Source organism: Mesoplodon densirostris, chromosome 1 (genome assembly GCF_025265405.1).
Source record: "Mesoplodon densirostris isolate mMesDen1 chromosome 1, mMesDen1 primary haplotype, whole genome shotgun sequence".
Lineage (NCBI taxonomy): Eukaryota > Metazoa > Chordata > Mammalia > Artiodactyla > Ziphiidae > Mesoplodon > Mesoplodon densirostris.
In genome coordinates, this window is record NC_082661.1 from 213,465,922 (window position 1) to 213,477,789 (window position 11,868).

General features: G+C 34.5%; 1 protein-coding gene across 3 annotated transcripts in view; it reads left to right on the forward strand.

Annotated features, from left to right (window-relative positions):
* The window catches only part of CCSER1 (coiled-coil serine rich protein 1), a 1,210,612-nt gene that overhangs the window by 691,432 nt on the left and 507,312 nt on the right, over positions 1–11,868 (forward strand). The window lies entirely within an intron of this gene.

Consider the following 11,868-nt stretch of genomic DNA (forward strand, 5'->3'; position numbering starts at 1 on the left):
TTAACAGATAATTCTTTCGTTAAGTGAATTTGTGGTTGAAATTCTCATGGGGAAAATAGCAAGGCTTAGTGTTAACTATGAAAATTCTTATAATTGTAAAAATATTCATTAAAACAAAGCAAAAGAGCACACCCACACATATTTTATATAGCTTTAATTATGTAGGGGAGGAAAAATAACTTTCCCTCTAACCTTCTTGGCTGAGGTCTGCCCGCCACGATAATAGAGACAGAATAACTGTAGAAAACAAATAGAAGTTTAGTAGCATATATACTTCCTGTATAAGTGGGACATACCCAGGAAAAGAGTAATTCCCTGATATGGCCCAGACCACCACCTTAAATACCACCTCCAGCTGAAGGCAAAGAAGATAGGGGTAGGGAGGGCAGTAATGGGAGGTTACCAGGAAAAACACAGTAAACAAGGGTATGGATGTTGTGCAGATTTAAGTTGGTGCCTTCTTCATTAATAGAATTTTCTAGAGATTTGGTCATTCTCTTCCTGGTACCGAGAGAGAGACACCCTTACAAATGGAGGTTTGTCTTAAAAAATGTGAATTCTTCTTACAAAGGGTAACTTCTCAATTTTTTAGAGCTTCTCCTGCTGTTTCTTAAAAATAACTAGCTCAAGATAATCCATTTGCCAAAGAGGCATGTTTTGTGCTAGTATATGTTGCTCCCTTTCATCTACTAATAATGATGATCATATTTGCTTAAAATTATGTTGATTCTGTGATAGCATTAATAGTAGAGAAGAAAAGTAGATATTTGTTGAAAAGAAAATTTCTCCCAACCCACTTCTACTTCCATCTCATAGATTGCCATTTCTATAGGAAATCTAACTTCAAATATTTGCCTTAGAAAACTTTAGAAGTTATTTTAGTATTTTCCAGTGTGCTAAGTGGCATTGCATAATAGGGGATCCCTTCTGAAGGAAGAAAACACAATGTATATGCTAAGGGCATCTCTCAATATCTGTTTATGATGTACTATGCAGTTGTAGCTAATCATAATTTGTATTAATTTAAGCTCTAAGACTTTCTTCAAGTACTTGTTCAGTGTAAATCTTTGGAGATTTACATTATTTCTAGGGAAAGCAATGGTTTCCTTTAATGTGGCCTACAATCAGGAAAATCTGTAAAAGGAAATGTATTCTTTAAATATATATATACACACATATCTTTGCAATATAAATACAAAATATTTATATAGATAAATATATATATATATATACACCAAAACAGTCTCTCAATACACACAGGAAACACCTGCATGACATAGCTATAAAAAATAATCTACTTTTATTTACTCTACTTATTATAGAAGGTAGGATTCGATGCAAATTTTTTTAAACTTTTGTATGTATATAATAAGAATTAACAAATTACACACTAATATGTTTTAAATGGCTATTTGAATTTTAATATGATTAAATTGGATTCATACAAATATCGGCTGAGTATATTTGTGATCCAATTATATTATACTGTGTATAAATTGAGATTTAAATGTTTTTAAAGGTGATAGTCACAATGACTCCCTAAAAACATGACTTTTTCAATATGCAGAAATCATAAAACCATATATTCTACATTGAAATGATAATGATGACAATTTTTTGCCTTAGCATAAGGATGTGACAGTACTTTATTTTTTTCATTATACCAACTGATGGCTTTTCTCTTTTGTCATGGTTGAGGCCTTGTTTAATCAGGCTATCAGATTTAATTAATTAAATTTTTCCCCCTTTAGTTTTCTTATGATATCTGCTGTTCTCTGACAATCTCCTACTTGTAACTTGATTTCAGCAGCACAAAATAGGATAATATCTGTCAAGATCATTAGCACTCATAATGGTCTTTCTCTATCAAGAAGTTTCTCAACTACTTCACTCATACTTTGCAACTTGAGAATACTTGCATAGAGGAAGAAAAATAATTTTCCCTCTACCCTTCTAGGTTCTTGGCTGAGACACCCTTATAATAGAGTAACAAGACAAAACCATGTTTAGTAACATGTGTACATCTGGTATAGATGGGAGATACACAGGAAAACTAGGTTAATGCCTGAAATGTCCCAAGCTACCTTCTTAAATACTATCTCCAGCTAAAGACAAAAGAAAGATGTTGGGCAGCAGGGAGGCCAGTAATAGAGGTTATCAGAAAAAGTAGAATAAACAAGGGTATGGTTGTCTGGCATATTTAAGTTGGTGCCTTCTCCATTGATAAAAGTTTCTAGAGCTTTAATCATCCTCTCTTCTGGGTATAGAGAGGGAGATACCCTTAAAAGTAGAGATTTCCCTTATAAATGTTAATATCTCTTACAAGAGGGAAACTTTTATTCAGTTTTCAGAGCTTCTCCTGTGTCTGCAATTACTTAGAAATAATCAGCTTAAGATGATCCTTATGCCAAAGAGACATATTTTAGGGTGTCAAATTCTGCTCCCCTTAAGTCCTGCCTTTAAAACTTCCCCAAGAAGTCCCACAGTTCAGAAGCTGAGTTGATAAGTTGATCCATTATTTCACTGAACCAGTGTCTTAGTCCTGAGAATAGGTCAGTCCAGTTAAACTGTTGTGTCTCATTTCAGGAGTGGTCTTGCAAACGGGCTTCCAGTGTTAGGTCTATACTGTGCTTGCAATCAGGTACTTAGTAAGAGGCATTTCTGTAGAAAAAGAAAGATAAAGATTAATGATTAGAACAAACTATAACTCAGTTTCTGAGTCCAGGCATCAGCCTGGATTTCTATATGTCAGGCTCAGAGCATCTTTTTCAGTTTGATTGTCTCTGATATTATCAGGTGTTTAGGTAAACTTTGAGTGTCCCACATATCAACAAACATGGAAGATTGTCTCTACATGAGCTGTTGTAGTGATTTCTCTGAAGTTTATATCAAGTTGTTCACATTCAGTTTGCAGAGCTTTGGGAAAGGGCTCTTCTTTTCACCCATTCCAAAGTAGAAGGGTGGGAGAAAATTGGAAGTGAGTTTGAAGAGTTGTAGCAAGATATTTGAGGAAACTGAAAGTTTCCATTCCAGTTTGCAGGTTAAAAAAAAAAAAAAAACAACTAAGATAATTAATAGGACTAGAGTCTAATATCCACAAAGGTATGCTACTAAAACATGTCCCTCTATAATCACTCTCATTTTTACCAAAGACAATCAAAATAAGACTAAAACGTTTGCAAAATAGGTCTAGTCTCATTAAACTTGACCTGATTATTTACATAAGTGCAGCAAGAATAGTGATTGTATAGGTTCTTTTTAAATCTGCTTTGCTAGAACTTTCATAAAGGATCACAGATTGAACCTTTAAAAGCCTCAAGGCTAGGAAGCCAAGCCAAAATGTTGCCATCAGACTTTGCCTGCAAAACCTATATATATATATATATATCTCTTCTCAAGGTATAAAGATATCTTGAGGTTCCTGTACCTGCCAGAAAGTTGAACTTCCTTATTCACCTGGGAAGGTTGCTGGGAACCCTGTAAGCAAGGTACCAGGCTATTTTTCTAAGGGACATTATTGGCTTCATAAAATCAAACTTAGTTTCTTAAAGTTATGTGGTCATCTGATTCTAGGCACATTCTCAAATATGACATTTCAGTTAAAGCCTTGGCAGTATAGCCAGTGCTTCCAGTTTTGTCCTGTTATAAGAACAGAGTCTTATTGAATTTATGCAAATAAGTATAAAAATACTTAGAGTTTCTGAATTATGGAGGGATCAGCTAGGGAGAAGAAGTAATTGTTTCATCTTTATTCATAAAGTCATACTTTGCCAAATTGCTTTAATTCATACTTAGGTCAAGAGAAAAGAAAAAGGTTTCCTTAAGTCTAGAAAAACAAAACAGTAAAGAACCAGCAGTGTTTCAAACAAAATGTCATAAAAATTATATTCATACTCATCACCTCATTCATTCCCATGTTATTAAATCTCATTCTTCATTAATCCAGTTCTTGCATTATTTCTGGCAATTCTTACCTAGCTGGGTTTCATGATCTTAAAGTTATCAGGAATTTGTATTCTAGAGTGCTTGTTAGAGTCCTTTTCATGAATTTCCTTGAAGATTAAGCACCTTTGCAAAAGCATGAAAATAAAATAATAACTGTCTGTAAATGACAAATACTTAAAACTAGCTACTGTTAAAGATCCGATGAGAGTGCATAACAATGCAATTGACAAGGAAATTTGCTTATGTGTCTGACATACATCTTAAGATAATAAATAGAATTACTTATACCAGTATAGATCAGATTTCTAGGAATTTCATACCTCATACATTTGCTTAGCCAAAAACACATCTTATTTTCCTTGCAGTTGTTTCCCTTACTGTTTCTACTAGTTTTAATCACATTAATTAGAATTTTTAACCCTTATGAACTTTATAGTGAAAACTAAAAAGTAAGCAGTTATAAACTGTATGTTACTACAGCATTCTTTACATTGGCAAATTAATTATTAATACATTTTATAATTTTAGAAGCATGCGCTCCTTTTAATAGTAAAATCTTTTGACGTGGCACAAGAAATGTTTACTAGCAAACCCAAATGTAATTAGTTCCTCTATAATAGGAAACCAAAAGTAGATAAACTTATGTTCAATAATTGATGTTTAATATTTTATCTTATTTAGAAGTAATCTAGATATTTGATAAATTTCTGTCACTTAACTCAGCAAAATTCTAAGGATTGAAGTTACCAAAAGGATTTGGGAGACTATTTAAATAGATGTACCATAGTACATAATTACTGCTGAAACATTCACCTAAAAACTCTTATCCTTTTTAAATCACTTGTTCTCAACAATGATGTTTAAACTACTCATGAAAACGTTTTGAGATATTTGACAAAGTCAGCCATCATCCTAAACTTTTCTTGTTTACAAATTTTGTTAACAGAGGTAACATGAACTTTCTTCAACTAGTAAACCGAAGTAGAATGAGAGTTGGATGTCTGCTTTATATTTAATGGCACTGAAGACATGTCTATTTTAATTAAACCAACAAACTTCAGCTAGCTTTATTTACTGGAGATCATCCAAGATTCTTTGGTTTTTTTTAATTGGATTAGTTTCTATGTTTCTGAGAGTTTTAGGAATACTTAATTTATAAAGCACTTATTTTAAGTCAATTAAATAGAGCTCTTTTACAGATTAATTTTAGCAATAACATCTGGAGGTAGAAAAATACCACATCTACAACATACATATATAGACATCTGTAAACATACAGATACAAATATATATCTTATAGCTTTCATTTTAAAATTTTAGCTATGAGTCAGGTACAATATTAGTACCTGACTAGTTTATAAGAGACTCACTAGTTTATAAGAGAACAGTTGGGTCCAAATTGTGTTTCTGGAAGTTTGTCCACTAAGATGGGTAAAGATTCTTTTTTTCCTTTTTCCTACTAGTATTTGTGAAAGAAGAGACTTGGTATTTTTCATTTGCGCATTTTCCAAGTAACTCCTTTTTTCTCTTTCTGATGAGAAACATTTCCCTAAAGTTTACATTTCAAGGTTTGGTTCTTAGGTCCTAGAGAAGAAGGGGTAGAAAATTTTTAAGATGGGGTAGAAAAGTTACATTTCAAAAACACAGAAAGTATATATACAAGTTTTCTCCAAAATTTAGTTTTGGGGTATATTTGCATATTATTGGAGGCCGGGAAATAATTACTATTTAAACTTTCCTTATTTTTCTTGGGTGCAGGATAGTACTGTTTCCAATGTCCTGATCCTTTTGCAAGCATTTTGAGATGAATAGGGGACCTTTGGTGGCGTGGGTAAAAAGGATAGGTGGACTTTGAATTGTTTCTAGAGCTGCAACTCTGGTTTTGCAAAGATTTGAAAAACAAAGTTGTTTCTAATTCCTCAAAGAATGTGGTTGTAGCCTAAATTATATCAAGGGACTGACCTGCCCATTCAACTACATTATTTTCAATTTGCTTTATATCAGGTAGAAGATTTCCAACTAAGATGGAAATCAAGATTTCTATATTCTGGAGCTTTAGGGTTTAATGCAGTATGCCTTTTTAAAATCTATATAAAGCATTCAACCAAGGCTTTACAAGGCTCTAGTTTTTTTTTTTTTTTTTTTTTTTCCTGAGTGTACAATTCAACCTTAGACCAATTAACCTTAAGGGGGAAAAGCCTCTGCTATTGTTTCAATCAGCACCTGAACATCAGCCTCCAGCTGATCCATTTCCTGATCATTCGTAGGAGGGCCTGGGAGAAATTCTGGTCATCTGTTTCTTCTGTGAGGGGGTTTTCCCAAGAGGCCATCTGGTTTATCTGATAAGTACAATACAATCATGGGTGGGAAGAACACCGTTTAGCTACCAATCAGGGTTCCAGTGAATGTGACTGTGGATGTCCACCGATCTTTCTAACTCTTCTCTAAATTTGATACTATCTTCTGAAAGTTGTGGTTAATGAGGCTTTGTAACTTCATCTTGTCAAAGGAGTCTGTAAGGCAAGCCATTTCAATTCTTAGTGTCCTCTTTTCAATCTGTCCATAGTACCAAAAAGACAATTGTTAGAATGAGAGCTCTCTAAAAATTTTTCAAGTATAAAGGTTTTTCCAATTCAAAGGATTCATCATCTGGCCATTGACAAGTAGGATCTTATATATCTCAATAGCAACTCAAACCAGTAAGGCTTTTTATGGCTTAACCATAGATGCAAGAGGCATCCCAAAAGAGTGTGCAAAAGCTGCAGCCATCACAAGATGTTGAAAATTCACTCCCAAAGTTAGCCTAAGAAAGCAAAGACCTTCATTGTCACAAGTGGTAAGAATGGTGTAGTGAAAATGGTGTCTCCGGTTTTCCGTGAGAACGTGTTATGCATTCAGTTACAGACCTGCTAATCTGTGACACCAGGCAGGTGCTACTAGAATGGGACTTTTCCAGCATTAAAGAGACAATGAAATTTGAGATGTCAAAGGCCCCCTATGGACTGGGACCCCTATGACAAACTCCCCTGGCAGCTGGTGGAGGGGAGGGGTCCGTGAGAATGCTGCTATTGGGCTGTCCACTAGATGCATGCCGACACATGCATCTTCTGACTGGTGGATCCCAGGGAGAATATTCTCACTGGTTACAAGGCCAAGCTTTTAAGGCATAGAATAAAATAGGAGGAAAACCTCTCTAGGCTGTGGTTCTCCTCCTTATAACAAATGACAGAAAAGACAGAGATAAAAGCAAACAATTACTATCTCTCTGGGAGGAAAGTGGATCAATATAAAACAAGAGTACTCATAAAAAAAATCTTTACCAAAGTTGCTATACCCAAGAAACTAATTCATGCAGGTATTTTCTCCCTTTAATCTAAATTTGGAAAGGAAAGGACAAGAAACGCTTACCTTCCTCTCTGAACCAGGCACTGTAGAGACAGATCCAGGAGATCTGCCTTTGGTAAGAACTATTACCCTTAGCCAGCTTCTGCCAGTTTTCCAGAATCCCATCTGCAGACTCCAGAGCAAGTATGGTGCCTCAGCAAGCCCCATCACGGGTCTCCAAACTGTAGGGGTAGAAAAATAATTTTCCCCCTCTCTGTCTAGGTTCTTGACTGAGTCTCCACTGTAATGAAACACATTAAGAGGAGAAAAACAAAAATTTCATACCGTGTATATCTCCTGTGTACATTAACTCCCTGAGATGGCCAAGCCAACACTTTAAATACCATCTCCAGCTAGAGACAAAAGAAACGTGTTGGGCAGTGGGGAAGCCAGTTATGGGAGGTTACCAGGAAAAACACAGTAAACAAGGGTAAGGTTGTTAGATTTAAGTCCCTGCCTTCTCCACTGACAAGAGTTTCTAGAGATTTAGTCATCCTCTGCTGCCTGGTACAGAGAGGGAGACACTCTTACAAATGGAGATTGCCCTTATAAACGTAAATATCTCTTCCAAAGGGTAACTTTAGTCACTTTTCAGAGCTTCTCCTGTGTCTGCAGTTTCTTAAAAATGGTTAACTCTGTAATTTTTTTTCCGAAGAGACATATTTTGTGGTGGCTAATTCTGTTTGCCTTCACTAGCTTCTGCCAATAAAAGAAGTAGTAATCATTTAGGGAAAAAACATTAAAATATTAGATTATTAGTGTTTCAAAATAAAGATGTAAAGTGTTTTAATAACATAAATAACTGTAAAGAGGTAAAGGAAAAAAAACTTCCATAAATGTTTGGCTTTATACCAAGTAGGCAAAAGAATTGGAATGTTCAGAATAATGTGTTACAGAAAGTTTCCTAAAAAAGAGCCACATGTAACATTAATGTCATGCTCTATAAAGTAAGAATATCAGAAAATTACACTCTTATGTGATGCCACGTTTTTAAGATGGTGGTTAGAATTTTACATGTATGTAGCTGAATTACTATAGAGAAAATTTATACCAAAAAGTGTAATTTGCAATTCAGAGTGTGTAAAGAGTCATAGTTCTTTACGTATCAGAATTACTTCAGATTTGTCATTATTTTATGAGCCTTGTGCTTATAAGTGGACTTACAGATTTGGATTGACTCCATCACATTAGAGGAAAATTTGTCTAAGGGTTAGTCTAATACAGAGTAATTTTCAAAAAGAAAAATACTCTAAACAGGTTCAGTATTTTCTTGAATTGGAAAAGTATAACCTAGGGGATTCCCTGGTGGCACAGTGGTTGACAGACCGCCTGCCGATGCAGGGGACACGGGTTCGTGCCCCGGTCCAGGAGGATCCCACATGCCGCGGAGCGGCTGGGCCCGTGAGCCATGGCCGATGAGCCTGCGCATCCGGAGCCTGTGCTCCGCAACAGGAGAGGCCACAACAGTGAGAGGCCTGAGTACCGGAAAAAAAAAAAAAAAAAAAAGTGTAACCTAAAAATTGATGAGTTCTTCTTTTTTTAGCCTAAGACTAGAATTAGAAATAATAGTGTTTTTCAATTTTAAGATTATAAGAAACACTTCATATTGCTCCAAAAATGCTACTTAAAAGTCTTCTTACTTTATGGGAAAGTTGCTACAAATTCCAATTTAGTCTGAAAGGATTAATTTTTCTTCTTTGAGGGAGCATCAATAATGACTCACTATTGGGACTTTTGTCAGTATAAGACAAAAATTACTTGGTGTGAGTGTATATATTACTTTCTACTCTTTTAAAAGTTTTTTCTCCATTTTGATTTTTATTATGTTAAAATATACAAACACTGAATCTATAGTATATATAAATATATTACATGTATATAAACATACATGTGTTTACATATTTTGGGCATTTAAAATGGATATTATTGTGCTGTAATATTAGTAAATTTTTACTTCATGGTTTAAATGACTGAATATCATTCAATCATGTGACCTTTTAAACATTTTTTACTTTTCTCAAGAATTTTCCTTTTAAAGAATGGCATTGTCATATGCTATTACAATTTCGTATCGAGAGAAATTTTGAAAAATCTAACAAAATTGTACATGGTTTTATTCTCCATCTAGCAGTACTATCTCTAGAAATTGGCCCAGAACATACACATTCCTATATACCAAATAGCATTTCTATAAGGTTTTCCTTTATGGGCATTATCTGTAATAGCTAAAGATGAAAACAACACAGAATTTCCACCAATAGGGGACTGTTCAGTACTAATGGCTCATTCACAGAATGGGGGCTGTAGAGCCCCCTCCCCCTGCAAAAAAGAGGAAACCTTAATGTTCTGGAATGGAATAGTCTCTAGACTATATTAATAAGTGAAACAATGAAGGTGTAAAGCCATTACAATATCAATATTCCCAGAGTGGTTAATCATAAAAAAGTACCCTATTTTTCAAATTACTGTTGTCTCTACAGACTAGTTAAGGGGAACCATTTATTCTCATTAGTTGAGCTTTAATATTTCCTGGTAATTTCCCTTCCCCTGCTGCGTGTTATACTAGCTAAAAAGGACAGAGAAGTATTGGGGCTTTTCGTCCTCACGACATGACAAGTATTAGAATATTATAAACTTTCATAGTAAGAGAAATGTTAGGATCGTATACTTTATGACATTTGTGTCTCTGAACATATTCAATCTATTATATTATTCCCTTCATTTTTCCTGACACTTTTTAAAATATTAAAAGGTGGATCTGTATTAGAGCTTTATTAAAAACATGAATGTCAGGAGTCATAAAATACACGAGAAGACAGATTCTAGATTTCTAAAATTTATTTCCTCTGTCTTTTTACATTCATTCAACTAGCATTTGGGAAACAGGTAACCAAACACTGAGTATCTATTAAATGTTTATTAGCCTTAATGATTCTGAAGGCTTTTTTTTTTAAAAGAACATGTTTGGTTGGCAAATATGTATGTGCTTCTGTGTACAACATACAAGTAGAGCCCTGAGTTTCCTTTCATCTCAAGATATTATACCCTTCTTCATTTATACAGTCATTTTTTAAATAAAAGTAAAGAAAGGTATTCCAGGCACTGGGATTGTAGCAGTGAACAAGAAATAGACAGATTTTCTTTCTTCGTGAACTTCATATTCTAGTGGATGAGGACAGAAAATCAATTAGAAATGAAGAAATTGGTAAGTGAATTTCACACAGTGATGAGGGCCATGATGTAAATAAGCAGAAAGATGAGATTAAGAGATGATGTCAGGTGAAGTAGGAATACTTGTATCTAGAAAGGACTCATCATGGAAGACCTGAGGATGTTGCTTTTGAGCTGTAACCTGAGTGATAGGTCAGCTGTTCACAAAACTGGAACAAGCCTCTTAACAGGAAAAATCAGATTATGAAGAACAGTCACCTTCCAGTACTGCTTGCTGCTTTAGGACTGACTCACGTTAGTTTCAGTCTTGGCTTCCTACTTAAAGTCTCTACACATTCTAATCTATATATCTAATCTATATATGCACCACAGATAAATCTAAAAGAAATAAACACAAACACACAACTTACACTGTGTTGTATTTCTACTTTAAAACTCTCTCTTAATGGCTCACTAAGGCTTAAAGGATAAAAACCACATTCCTCAAACCAGTGTCATAGCTGCTAAAATTACATCCTTCCCTACTTATGCAATTTTAGCTCTAACTGCTCCCAAACATAAACCTTTTCTTCCACTTAAGCTGCTCCAACACAAATTGCTGTTTCTTGTCTCCGTTGTTGTTCAGTGTTTTGGTTTGTTTGTTTTGTTTTTAACTGTTTTATTTAGAATGCCCCTCCCCTATAATGTATCTCTCTTTTTAGGCCTGGCTCCACTCCCATTTGATTTGGCCACTCAAACTGGGAGTGATCTCTCTTTCTATAGAACAGTTTCAGCAGTTACTGGTCCTATATAACCTATCCTGTAGTTGTCAGTACTAGATATTGTTATCAGTTTTATATATTGACATATATAGCTCCTATGTATTGACATAGAACTTACTGTCTTGTAGTATGGCTTATCTTTTCTATATTCATTTCTGTCTCTCCAACCGAATTCTACATGCCTTGGAGGCAGCTGCCATATTCTATACTTCTTGGATCCTATATTTCTTTTTATACACATTACCTGGACAAGGAGTTCCTTTTTTTAAAGGTGAAGTATTTTGAAATGTTTTAATTTCCTATCACATAAAACTGCACTAAAGTATAGAGATTTCAAAATAATAATTGCAACAGATTGAAAATTCTTTTGGAGCTTTTTGTGTTCAGGATGATTTACAAAAAGGAGAGCCAGATGGACTTACCTATTAATCATATAGTTTTTTGGAAATGAAGAATACATAAAAAGTTGAGGAAAACTCATTTTTTCACTCCACTTACAAAACCAGAGAAATAAAATTTTGCTAATTGGTCTTCACTCCTTCACCTTGCTTTTGGTAGTAAAGTATTTAATTGGAAGTTGGGAGCCTGGAAACATTACTAATATAAA